This window comes from Anopheles coluzzii, chromosome 2 (assembly GCF_943734685.1).
Source record: "Anopheles coluzzii chromosome 2, AcolN3, whole genome shotgun sequence".
NCBI lineage: Eukaryota > Metazoa > Arthropoda > Insecta > Diptera > Culicidae > Anopheles > Anopheles coluzzii.
The window spans coordinates 31,872,888-31,886,937 of NC_064670.1; the positions used below are offsets into that span (position 1 = coordinate 31,872,888).

Here is a 14,050-nt window from a genome sequence, read left to right on the forward strand (position 1 = left end):
TCTACCGGCAAACACCTAGGTCGTGCCTTTCGGATAGGACAGCGTAGCGGGAGCCGTGAAGGTTAAGAATCCTAGACGACCGTCTACGGAACTCCATGGAGACCTGCTAAATATACATCTTCGCCCGTGCGTGTGTACCGGTTTCTTTTAGGGGCCCATATTTCATACCCCCGGGACCGTCATTCCGTGTCGGTCACGGTGTCACTGTTGTCTGCTGTCATTTTTGCTGAAAGCCACCGAACCCCGATGGCCCGGTGTGTTTTCTTATGACATTCCCGTTTGTGCAATATTTCATTCATTTCGGTCCGGATTAACCCCCACCCCATCCCGAGTGTCGTGCTTCTGGTTCTGCGCCCACGAATCCGTGTTGATGTGCGAATTTATTTATTGCCCGCAATTGAAGTGCGCTGCAGTTGACAGGAGGCCGGCTCGTTGATGACGGAAGGCGTAGCCGTTCCGGCGCACTTTTTGCGTGTGAGTGTTGGGCTGTATAAAACGGTTCCACGTGTGGTGGCTTTCCTCAGAATCGTACCACGTGCTGACAAAGTTGCAAATCATTAGGCAATTTGGTAGGGGCGTTCTGCGTTCTCCATATCTTTTGGTATCAATATTTCCGTTGCCTGTGTTTTTTTTTCTTTCGGAAATTAAAGAGCAAGCTTTCCCGGTGCCATTTTAAAGATGGGTTACAAAAAGCGCATTATGTACCGGCGGAATCTCCTTACCGAGGCAAAGGACCCCTTTTTGTTGGCGGGACTTATTTTTCTTGTGCTTTACCTTACTCGTCACTTCTTCCACGGCACACACACACCAAAACTCAATTTCGTTCGGTATGCACCGGTCGCGGGACTTTCATTTGCTTGCTAACCTTTAATATTGTAAAGCTCGTAAAAGTAAATATTTGGAATTCGGGGGAAACAGGAAACCTTTGCCGCGACCTTCGGGAACCGATTTTTCACCTTTTAGGTAGCCGATGTTACACCATTCGTCACAAGATAGCAACAGCATACGAATCAAAGTTTGTTTTTTGTCGCTTCTTTTGCTCCACCTACATCCCACAGGCGGGGTGGCCCTCGTGCCATTTCAATCTGATCCATAAAAAGCCATCACGCACCGTAAATCGCACCACTTGCTTGCCCATTAAAACGCAATACGGAAAAGCCCTTCTCGCCATAAAAAAAAAACCGGGAGATCGATCCGACCTCCTCAAAGCTTTAACTCTCAATCCGTCGTACCCGACCTCATTCTGGGCGCGTTTTGGGAGTGGGCAGCTGATCCAGTTTGACGTGCGTCCGAAATCGTTTTGCTCCCCCTCCACTAAACAACTGGCCGAAACGACTGGGGGGGGAGGGGGGGGGAGCAAGGACAGCATTCGGAGTAAATAATCATTTAGCGTAGCCGACCCGGTTTTACGCAAACGGATTTTTACGATGCACTACTAAGTCCGATGGTATGCTTTCACCCTCGGAACATCGATTTTCGCTTATCGATCTTCAGGGCGTTTGATCGCTCCGGATGGCAAGCGCTCCGCCCCTCCCGCACTGGACTGTTTTGGTAGTAAACGCAGCCTCCTCTTCCCGATTAGAGCGAATATCCTTCCTTTAGTGGCCAATTTGTGTCACTCAATGGTGCCGTTGCTGCCTCTGCCGCCTGGAAGGATATTGATTTTTTTTGCTGCTGCTGCTGCTGCCTTCTATACGTTTGCGCGTGAAGCGAGGGTGCCTGGCGCCTAGCACCATCATCACGTCCAGCAGATGGCACGGCTCACTAAAAGAAAGGCCACTAAATCTTCTTCCGGATCGTGATATTTCGATTATTTGACTAGGGTTACGATTGTGTGCTTTCCCTCCCTTTCCCTCCCATTGTTGACTTTTTTGCAACTTTTGTGGGTGTGTTGGGAATCGACATTCGGATGCGGTGGAGGTTTTGCTTTTCTATATATCTTCTCGATAGAGGGGTAAATGTATACTTGTGTTTGTATGTGTTTGTGTGTGTGTGTTTAATTTGACGAGATTAGCGAAAACGAAGTCAAGAATGTAATTTGCCAGCTTCATGGAACTGCACCTTTGCGGCCGCCAGCAGTTCAGCGCAATTCGTTGTTCACGTGTTCGCAGCGCGAAACTCCACAAGCGGCGCCGCCCTACCGCGAATGCACGCACCGATAATTTAATGAAGAAAATCGGGCATTTCGTGGCGAGAAGCTGTCGCGCGGCTCGTGGAATTGATTTGCGGTTCGTACGAACCGGCGCGGTTCAAATACATTTCGATGGGGAAAAACAATTCGACAAAGTGATAACGCGTGACTCGACGTGATAGCGCAGTACTGCCCCAAACGGTATTTCATTGCATAAAGTTGATAAACATTTTGTTTTTTTTTGTTTGTTTTCTGAGCAGGGTCATGCGGTTCGTCTGTTGGCATAACCTTTAGAGCAGAGATGTCAAACTGATGATCTGTGGGCCAAATGTAGCTCGCGAGGTCTTTCTGTGTGGCCCGCGAACTCTTGAGCCAAAATTTATTTGTAGAAACATATCTACCTCTATAGCACATATCAATCAATTCCGGACACCTGAAATATGCAGTGTTTTCAACTTCGCAGGTTCCTACACTAATTGTCATTATCATCGTCATAAAACCTTGTCCGTGAGTTTTCCCACAAAAAAAAGAATAATTCCAATAACTGCTTGAGATATAGAACAAAAACTAAAAATGTTTATTTTGATGAAAATGAGCATTCAATTCCAGACAATTTTATACCCTTTCCTATGAATAAAACCAACAGGAATAAAAAACGCAAGCTACTACCCTTTTTTGACATACTGTTTTGGGAAAGATTGAGCCTCTCTTTAGGTATGCTTGCAGCTTAGAACATTATACTTCTGCAAAACAGCTTTAGAAATCAGCTTAAATCAGATGTCAGCACAAACACGTGTTACTTTTGATAGGATGTTACTAATGATTTCCAAGAAGACTAGATATACTACAGGAGGGCTAATGACTCTGATTTTGGTCGCCATAATCCATGCGGATTTCTATGGAGATTGGTAGGAAGGGAGCGTTTTCTAAGGACTTGTATGACTATCCCGACTTCCCGACTGTCAAATGAATATTTGTCTAAATCTGGACTGAACTGCACGAACCGACTAATTGGACCATGGGGGCAGCATCAACAATAAGAATTCACTGTTTCTAACGTACGTAAATGCTGTTGACAATCAACACCTACTCGTAAATGTTGTGTGCTCAATGTAAATGGAAAATGACGTTCGACCGGCTTTGCACTTATCAATGAAGTTAGTTTTATTTATGAATGAAAAGTTGTACGGATCATAAAACTACGCGTTTGACGCACACCTGACGATACGACATGGGAGAACGCTCACGTCCGATCGGAACGAAGGGCCAGGCGCCAGAGAACGATCGACGGCCCGAGGCCTTCGTTTCCGGGTAGTGCCGGCGTCGCGCACGTTAGCACACGGCACATAGCGACAGGACTGAGTAGCAAGGCTCAGTGCCCAAGGTATCCACAACAATATTGATAATTAAAATCCAGGACGGTCCCGTGATACATTCGTCAAGACTCGAACGACTCAATAACATGCCCGTCATGGTTTCAATCCTAGAATGGACCGTCCCCCCGTAGCAAGGATTGACTATGCTGCTGCGTGGTAATTAATTAATTCTCGAAATCCTGTAAAGGCCAGCATGTCGGAGTAGGACGTTACGCCAAATAGAAGAATTAAAATTACACCAATATAAACATACAACTGACTATTTTGCAATGAATAATCCAACGCCAATCCAATCCGGTCATCAGACGCCTATGATCAATTGAAAATACAGGCGTCACCCGAGCTCAAGGGGGTCGAGCTACGACGATTCGCAGATACGACGATTTGATTTTGACGGTTTAAAGTTGTCATTGAGATTCCCCAACTATCCGATCTTGTATATCTATATCGTGTAAACGACTTTTAAAGTAAAATTAATGCATTATCGAACCTTGTTTTAAATGAAATACACGATATCATAGATTTTGACTCTCCACCTTCAGTTATTAACTTTATATTTGCAGATATTCGACATACGATTATTTCGACTTACGCCTTGCTTTGGGATATTTTTTCAGTCCCAAATACAGTCGTATCTCGGGGTTCACCTGTAATCTTCTACAGTTAATTTATTTTACTTTATTTTACATTAAAGTTTTAACTATTGTAATATATCCGTTATCCCAAAATGAAATGAAAAGAACTACTAATGATCTGATTTTTGTATCATCTAATATCATATAAACACTAGACTGAGGCCCTATTTTTCCAAAAACATTCCTATTTTCCCCCTAAACACTGTTTTCAGTAGCATTTTGGCTCGCGGTAGTCAAATGAGTTTGACATCGCTGCCTTACAGCTTGAGTATCCGGTGTGTAAAGCAGCAGAATCGATTCGCAATCTCGAGTGTTGATGTTTTATGTCGCCCCAAAACAAGTGAAGCAAAAGCATGATCACAGCGTATCCTTTTTGTGCCTTTTGTGTTCTGTGTGCCGGGAAAGTCGAGATGACTTCTTTATTTCCCAATCGTTTGCCCAATCTGGGCTCGCTTTTTTGCATTTCCAATCATTTATCAATCCTGAATGTCATCACAAAAACAGACAGGGGGGAGGTAGCTCACATTAAAACGGTAATGATTAATGATGAACATCGTGTGCTTCCACTACCTCTCTCTCTCTTTCTCTCACTCTCTCTCTCACACATACAGAAATGTGCCAGGCTGGTTTAACGTTAGAGCCACGCGCACACATTAAAGTGTGGATGAGTTTTTAAAGTCTACAACAAGAAAATGGCCCGAAAACAAGGCAAATTATTACGAAAATTTGCAAGCAACGGTCAAACTAAATTGAATTGTTAGTTTGTCTGCCACAACTGCTGCTACACACACACACACACCCCCCTACACGATCAAAACGGCAATCAGGTTGTTCGGTGCACTCTTTGTCCTTTGTCGCCTGGGGTGGCTCTCCGCCCGCAAAACAATGTTGCGTGGTCAACAACTTTCGCCACCCTCGGTATAGGTGTGTGAGTATGTGTGTGGATGGTCAAGCGAGACGATTTGTTACAACGATTACAGAACAGCGGAACAACGGCAAAGTGTTGTGTGTGTGTTCCTTTAAGCCGGAAGTGGCTAGGACCTTTTCAACTGTGATAGACAGCGACAGGCACGACGACGGTACACACGAGATTGATTGTAGAGCAGCTCTCCTGCCACGATCGAAATATCACTGAACCTCCCCCTAACTTTCGCAACACTCCTCCACACTTCCTGTCCTATTTTTGGATGACCCTTCGGGTACACGGTCTGCGGGCTGACGTAACATGGCAATCAATATTGTCGTCGTCCTGTCTCACGAGACTGGAGCGGCTTAACTTCGAGCTGATGATGTTTCGAGCGGGTTTTTCCTCCCCATCCAAAGAAGGTACATCATTTTTTATGCCCGACTTCACCCCACAGTTATGCTCCCTACAGCGCTACAGTGAAGAAGAGACGCTCTGTGAACATGAGGTCACCGAAACGGGTCGTCCAAACGGTGCGTGTTGTGTGGTGTTTCGATCCTGGGTCTTCTCATAGCAGCCGCTGGTGGTCTGGTGGTGCTTCGTAAATCGATACAATCCGTCCCAATCAGTCCCGCCGTTTGCCCGAGGGCCGCAACCAAGTCAACGGCACGATCCTTTCCCTCCCTTATGCTGTAAGACGCTGCAAAGATTGAGAGTTACGATTTAAGGAAGGAGGACCCAAACAAGCGCCATTTACTTTTGTCCGCTTTTGTTTTTGCTTTTATAAAAACGTTTTTTGCCTTGTTCGGTATACAAAATTCGTAAAACACTGTCACGGCAACGAATACGCGTGTTTATATTTATGCAAAAGCTTTGCGAACGCAACGCTCAGGATGATGAGAACAAGAACAGCTCAACAGCAACACCAAGAACTTGAAGGAAACGGCCAAGCCGGTAAGAACAATGTGTGTGAGCGCAGCGTGAGCGCAAAACTGTGGCAAACAAACAAACCAACTGTGAAGGCGTATTTTTATTATTTTAAATTTATTTTATTAACAACAACCTGTCCCGATCCTTTCAACAACACGAAGACACGTGGTGCGGTCGTCTTGAGCACTACCGGCCCGGTGTGGGACGGAACGGTGGCTCACATTACCAGTAGGGTCTGCCTGCCTGCCCACATTAGTGCCGTTGTGTATCAAAATCCTGTCCGTCCCCTCCCAAAAATGCCGGCACTTTTGCATTCAATCAATACTCTGGCATGTTACCGTTCAATTTGAGCGTAAACGACGCGTCTCTCATCACGCACAACCCTAGGCTTTGGCTAGGGTTTGGCCTTAGTGTACCTCCGGCACGAGCATGCGAAACACACTTTAAATAAACGTCAAAACTCCGTCAAAATCAACAAGGCACGAGGGGCCTCCGTGATGGATGACTGATGCACGGGGAGCAAAAGAGGTTTACTTTACCCGTGCCGAACCAAAGTGCCTAACCAGCTGCTGCCCACCACCGCTACTCGTTCCGAAGCGACTCCTTTCTGGCTTATTTTGGCCCTCACTCGAGCGGCATGAGGCAATTGGGAAATGTGTAATCATTTCCGTACGATAAACAGAAGCCTCTTGATTGCGTATCGGAACGACTTAGCGCCCGCCCCCCCCGTAGCGAAGCGGGACGGTGGCCCTGGAAGTGGTCTTGGCAGTGGCTGTGGGAATGTTGGTAGCGCGACCCTGTCCCGTCGTTCGTTGTGGATTGGAAAAAGGGAACCCAAGCCTCACTCTGCACGTGGCAGCGTGGTTGTTGAATCCTGCCAGTCGAGCGATAAAGCGAATGCGGGTAATTTATTATTGCGACGACGACTCGTTCAGTGGGTGGCGGGTCGTGTTTAAACTAAACAGTTTACTCTACCGCCCATTGCCAACGTCCCCGTAGGGGAAGGGGATCGTCAGCCGGTGCTTCTAACTGCCACCAGCGGATGCGTATGAAGGTAATTACATCCCACTGTTCTCGCCCGGCTGTCCCAGATTCAATAGCACCTTTTGGGCCGGCCCCCTTCATCGAACGACATTGAAATGGATCGTTGACGGTCATTATGCGGTCATTTCAATTGCAGTTCTCGAGCGCTCGTCGGCGGTGAACGCGTTTCCGCCCTCCCCCCGAGTGTCCGGTCGGTCTAGTGGCGCCAACGCTCGCCTCGTGTCCCTGTTTGCGGAAGTGACAAAACAAACAAAAAACACATCCTGAACGATCCATTGCTACCATCGTGCGCGCTCATGGAGAGGGTGAAGGGATGGATGGTGTTTACAAGGTTTTCAATTTCCGTACTGCCCATTTGCTGCACTTGCCATTGCACCGTGGTAGAAAAACACAGCGAGACCAAAAGGGCAATTAAACTGGGCCGGCGGTTAGGTCGCACGAATCACTCTCAAACGCAAGATGGAAACTCATCCGTTGGAGCTCGGTCGTACTAGAATGATGGGATCGGATGCTCTCGCTCTTTCTCTCTCTCTCTCTCTTTCTCTCTCTCTCTCTCTCTCTCTCTCTCTCTCTCTCTCTCTGCACCCCTTTTTCTCAAACTCAACCTCCGAGTGTGATCGAGTGCTACTGCCATAATTCTGTCAAAACTCATCCGTGTAAACACCGTCGGCGTTCTCGTGTTGCGTTCGGTTTGGAACACCACGTCCAATGGCACTTAAAAGGCCAGCCGGAGAGGGAGGAAAGGATGATTATGAGAAATTGACGAGACAGCAAGAGTAAGCAGAGAGACCCGATTTGATGTACGAGGGGAGCGTGCTTCACATTAAACTAAATATTGACACGAACGGGTGTGGTGGAATCTCGCATGGAGAGATTTTTGGTTGCGCAAAACGAGCGCTTAGCGAGGGAAAAATTAAGCCATGGAAGGGAGGCATGAGAAGCAGTGGAGAATGTTAGCTCGTTGGTATGTGACTGAGGAATGGCGTTTTTTTAGGCGCAAGTTTCCATGAAAGATAACAGGTGATTAATCCTTTACATCGTTTACACTCAAATAGACCTTGCTTCAACGTTCCGCTCTAGATTTGTTTTACACACATTTGAAAGCGCGTATGGAACTTATGTTAGGGGGCCATTCAATTTAATACAGCCATTTAAAACTTTTGAATTTGGTAAGCAATTTAATATTTGATTTCCAGATGATTAAAAATCAACCACTTACATTATTGAGTTAGTCTCAACATATTTTGCGTCAGTACCACGATATGATGTCTATTTTCCAATCTTTTTTGTGTAACGAATTCTAGGCAGAGTCAATACATTGTGAGATGAACTCAAACTTATTTCGAAAATCTTTTAAAAAAACACCACTAAATGATCTAAAAAATAGAGAACTAGAGTAAAGCAACATAATTAAAAAAAAAAACATAAAAAATAATTGAACTTACAGTGGCCGACAAAATAAAGTGGCCATTGCTTAAAATATTACATTTATTCAAATTTTTCGTGAAAAATGAAGTTATTGTACTGGTTTATTTTTTTAAACATTTTTCGTTATGAATGCTTATGAATGTGTAGTACCAAACCACGACAAAAAAGAAAAGTTTGCAAGAAAAAAGATTTTTTCTCAAAAATGAACAAAATCACTCTGACAAAATAAATAAAGTGCCCGCTTTAATCATTCTAGAGAAATTATTGGTTTGAACAAATATAATACCAATCTTATAATTTATATGCGTTCCTCTGGCATTCCAGACTTGTTTCAGGATCTTTGACGTAGTTTTTTTTTTCTAAACTTTGATAAATTTATCAAATTTTGCATCTAGTTTTTGCATCTGGTCTCTTGGTTGCACACTAAAGCGTTATCCAGATATTTAAATTTATTTGTTTGATACGCCAGTTCGTGAATTGGTCACAAACTATCGATGGCACCAACATTTAGACTTCCTGGAAGACATTTAAGGTTTTTTATTCGATACGATTGATTTTTTTTTATTGATAGTGCTCATCCGGAATGTAATATTGGTATCAGCCATCGTTACACCTTCGATTCACACCAGTCTTCTAGCTACTCCTAAATAAAAATGTCCCCTGGTAATTACAGATGTGACGACCTTCAAGCTCCAAGTAATTTCAAAAGTGGGCACTTTAAGCAGTGGGCACTTTATTTTGCCGACCACTGTAAAAAACGAATTAATGTTTTGTGCTCAAATTGTACAAAACCCCCAAATAATTCAAAGAGAAAATAATTCCGAAACCTCCCCAAAAGTGTTTCCAATTAGTGACAGTGTTTCCACGCAGGACTGAATTCAACTAACATAATCTCATCATAACTGTCGCACATAACAGCATAACGTTCCGCATAAAAACCTTTTATTTCATTTCCAAAATTGTTCTTTTTGGAACGTACAGCATCCCTTTGCAAAAGCTAGCAAAAGAGAGAAAGTTTTGAGAATGATAATTTTTTATTGTAAATAAAACGATCGTCGTATCATTTGATTGACACAAGGCTTGCCTTCGTTTTGTTTTTTGTCTATCTGCCAACAGGCCCGTCCGCCTATCTGCCTGTGTACAAGCAATCCAATTATACCTTTTGTTTCATTTTTAGCAAACATTTCATAAAAACGATGCCTGTACATTGATTAAATTTAACGGCCAATATGGAGCAAATATTTCACTCTCATTTTGTCGCCTTCTTTCCTATAGTGAGTGAAACTACTGAAAGTTTTGCACTGCCTGGCCACTGTCCACCGTTCCAAGGCCAGCGAGAACCTTCAAAGCTGTTCAAATTTGCATTTCTTATGTCGCAATCGCCCACCACTACAGCACACGCACGAGCCCGGGCGACGAATCAGATTCCATCGTAAATGGTGGCTCGTTGCTCTTCCTTCTGTAGCATCATTCGGCTCGATAAAGCCTCCGTTTGTTCCGTTACTTCTTACTGCTACCAGAAAGGGCAGAATTTTCCCCAGCAGCGTGGCAAACTGCAGCAGAACGAGCGGGGTGTGTTTCGGGCTGGCCGATTTCGGTGCGCAAACTTTTAATGCTTCCCATAAAATTTGTCACTTGTAAGCTTCGTTTTCCATCCACCACCAACACCACCACCACCAAAAGGGGGATTTGTCACTAAACCGGAAAAGTGTGCTTAAATCTTATATGGCGCCGTGTGGGGTAGATACAGCGAACCTATTTAGGCACCATCTAACACCGACCCACCGTACTCCTAAAGCCAATTGCCAACCGATGGTGAAGCGCAATCTCAATGCAGACCGGTTGCGTCCCGTAATCGCTTGCTCCATCCACTGCCCTCGGTACCGGAAAATCAATTTCTACTTCGGTACCAAAGGTCCGGCAATGTGGAAATCCAAACCAAAGGACTTATTTTCAATTAGTTCGCATGCGAGTGCGCTTGCCTGCCCTCTGTGCACGTACCACATACCGGCGGAGCATGGAAACAGAGCAAGGCAACGGAGCAGGACGATAAAGGTCAAATATTCGGTTGCGATTTGCTTCGTCCGTATTATTGACATTGACATCCTGAACCCTTTTTGCGGAGGGCCGCCTTAGTGCGCTCTGTCGAGGGCACTTTTGATGTTCAATTGATGATCTCTCTTTGTGCCGGGCTGTCCGATGGCACTTGATGAAGCGTGTGGCTGGTTCCGTCCGTTCAGAGGCGTGTTTGGGGGCTTTGCGATGTTTCTTTTTTTTTCTGCCAGAAAATGTATTTAAAGTGCAATAAAAAATCGCATTACCCAAATCAAACAATCATTAACAGCAGGCTACTGTACTGAAAGCAGCTTGAGCAAAACAAAACGAAAAAGAACCGTTTTTTCAGTGTCTTGTTTAAGCTGCAACAAAAAATTGGATATTTTTTCCAGAATGACTAATAGGCGGTTGTGCCAAAATTAAGCCTTCAAATGGACAATTTGCACGCTTTGTTTGGCTCTCAGGATTTGTTTGAACTTTTTTCATCTCGGCAATATGTTTTTTTGTTCAATGTGCTGCGCTGATTGTTTAGTAATGATCGTTATTGTTTTTTTTCTCTTTTCGTTACCATATGCGTTTCAATCTGAAATGCACACATGTCTGTCGGTCTGTTCCCGCTGCCCATATCCCGAATGTTTTTTGGTGCGTAGAATGATCGTGTACGATCGACCAAGTGGCAGTTCGACCAAGAGAGCTTGCGTGGTTTGATTCGAACCTTTCGACCGTACCCATTAAAACGGGGATTTTTCGTGCAATTTCCGCTCATTGCTCAATCTACAGCACAGTGAATTTGAGCCGAAAAACAAAAGGCCAACGAACAAAAGTGTTAGAAAACCGTACACACGTGCAATGGATTACGCGTAGCGAAATGGCCCAGACGGGGGCCTGATTAAATTCGCAATAGATTGTGGTGGAAAGTTTTTTTCCCCCATGTTTGTTACCCGTTCGTCGTTACCTTCGACCGGCCAATCGGAATTTTCGTGTGGCTGCTTTGGGCAACAGAATCATTCCGGATATGCGCCATTATCCGACCTGCCGATACTCGCATGCAAATATAACTATCCTGCTCAATAGCCCAGCACACAAGCCGATGGTGCAGCTTTTCTGCACGCTCCGTCTGCCAACAGTCGATGATGCTCGCGCGTCTTACGCCTTGCGCCAACTCCATTTTAGAGGTCGCTTTTGTCACTTTTTTGCCCCCGTATTTATTGTGTGTATTCTTCTCTGTTTGCTTTTCGATTTTTCCATGGTCAATTGTAAAGGTAAAGAGAGGAGGTACGAGAAATTAGCCTACCGGAGAGCAATGAAACAGCAGCCACCCGAAACCACTGGAAGCAAACAGATGGAGCTTTATGTTGTGGGCATTGTGTTCGCACAGGGTGGGTGAGTGCGTTCTGTTTGATCAAATAAAATTATATGGACCTTGTTTTGGGTGCTTTTGTTGTTTGCGGTGGTTGAATAATGAATGTATCGTCCGAAGCGTCTGGTGCACACGGGGACGGTTTTAGAGCATTTTGTTAGGTTAGTTCTAGCAACCACCGTTTTGTTACTTCCGAGATGTGTTCGAAGAATTGGTCAATACACTTTTTTGCTGGAAAATTATGTACACGAAACTTCAGTTCCATCCGATGTATAGGCGAGAGCTCTAAAAAAAAATATTGAAAAACTGCTCATTTACTTCATGATTTCTAATTCAGCAGTGATGTTTTTATCGGCTTTTTTAAACGCACTTACACGCTTACTTACTGGCGGCATTACAAATACAGGGTCTATACAGGCTCTATAGCACCCTTGTCGGACAAATCCAATGGGAATTTGCAAAAAGGGTGCCATAGAGTCCAATTTCCATCACATGAAGTTCACTTCCCAAAGAAAGAGTCAAGGAAGTGTCGCACAACTATGCGAACTCCTGGAAACCCCTGTAAGTGGGGCCCTTTCCGTTTTAAGTTTGTAGGCTGAAATTTCAGTCTGTCAGGTGTTTGCATTTTATAGCAGTTTTCGAGCAGCTATCTAAGTAGGTATAATGTATAGGTGGGCTTATCGCTTCTGTTTCTGAAATAAGATTTTAAGAGTGTTGTGTGTGTTCGTCAAGCCTCCAGAAATCTTGAGTTTGAGCTTGAACAAAAGTTATCACCCATCCTGTCAAAAAGTGATGTTCAAAATTGGTTATAAAAAAATGCTATGAGACCACCTGGACTACTTACACTTTGATTCCAGATTCCACCACCAGATCTCTTTAATGCACCTTGGGGTTAAATGTAAACAACACCGTGTTTTGTCATTTTTCGAGCAGGTACTCGAATCTAATTCTAGCTTTGAGGCTAGAATAATCTAGACTGAAAATTGCAGGCTAGTTTATTGGGTGGTTTTGTATGGAGTGTTTACATGATTTCAGCCTCCAACTGTCAAATTCCATACAAAAAACTGACTAGAATCGTGAAGGGCCCCAGTAACAGATTAAGAGAGTGAATTTTCTTCTTCCTCTTTGGCTCAACAACCGTTGTCGGTCAAGGCCTGTCTGTACCACTGTACCACCACCCCACAGTGACTTATAGGGTTGGCTTACAGTGACTTATGGATAACCCCCCCCCCCCCCCCATAGCAGGATAATCAGTCCTACGTATGGCGGCACGGTCCATTCGGGGCTTGAACCCGTGACGGGCATGTTGTCACAAGTCGTACGTGTTGACGACTGTAACACGAGACCGGCTGTAACAAGAGTGAGATTATGAATATGTAAATGGCAAAAACACTTTTAAACAAAGGTAAGGAATTTTATTTTTTCATACTGTTACATTTTTTCCTTATTACTTATGGCTATAGAAGTTAGTAACATCAGATCCTTACTTTTTAATTCATTTATGTTTTGCACAATTATAATTGGAACCTTATGCACCTAATTCAATACAAACGGTTCAACTTTGTCCAGCAAGACCTTCCAAATTGAATAAAACGATTCTCAAAAACACAATGCTCAACCAAGGCAGGTCGAGGGCAGTGACCGTCGTCAGCGATGTATCCACTTCTGACAGTGGACCTACCGAGAAAAACGATAGTTGATACCTGAGCAAACAGTACCAGTTTGATAACCTTTTCCTTTCACTTAGTTTAATTGAGCACTGTTGCGCAACCATTACTGGACGGCGTTTTATCATAAAATCGGGTGAAACCTGTGTCTCTTTTACAGAATATGAAACGGATGACCCGTCTTTGATGCGAGCGCAGAATATGAAACGGATGATACATGATGCGAGCGCTGAGCATACACACTGAATCGCTTCGCAACACCCTGTCTTCGGCCGGTAGCTATTAGTTTTGATGTGTTTGCCTTGCCTCCTCCATTCCACGCCTGTTCGGTTCGGTCCATTTGGATGACCAGCATCTAAGACTCTGTTGCTCTCTATACCGGTGGTTGGTGGAAGAAGCTCCAGCATATTTCAGCACCTTCGCCTCACTGGTTGGCAGACGGCCAGCAGATTTCGGCCGGAAGCATTGAGCTGCACGGTTTGCAAAACACATACGGAATGGCAATTTCGTGCAAGCTGGT

The 14,050-nt window shown here is 44.4% G+C and overlaps 1 protein-coding gene across 1 annotated transcript in view; it reads left to right on the forward strand.

Annotated features, from left to right (window-relative positions):
• Positions 1-14,050, forward strand: part of LOC120953429 (phe13-bombesin receptor-like) — an 85,750-nt gene that overhangs the window by 1,031 nt on the left and 70,669 nt on the right. The window lies entirely within an intron of this gene.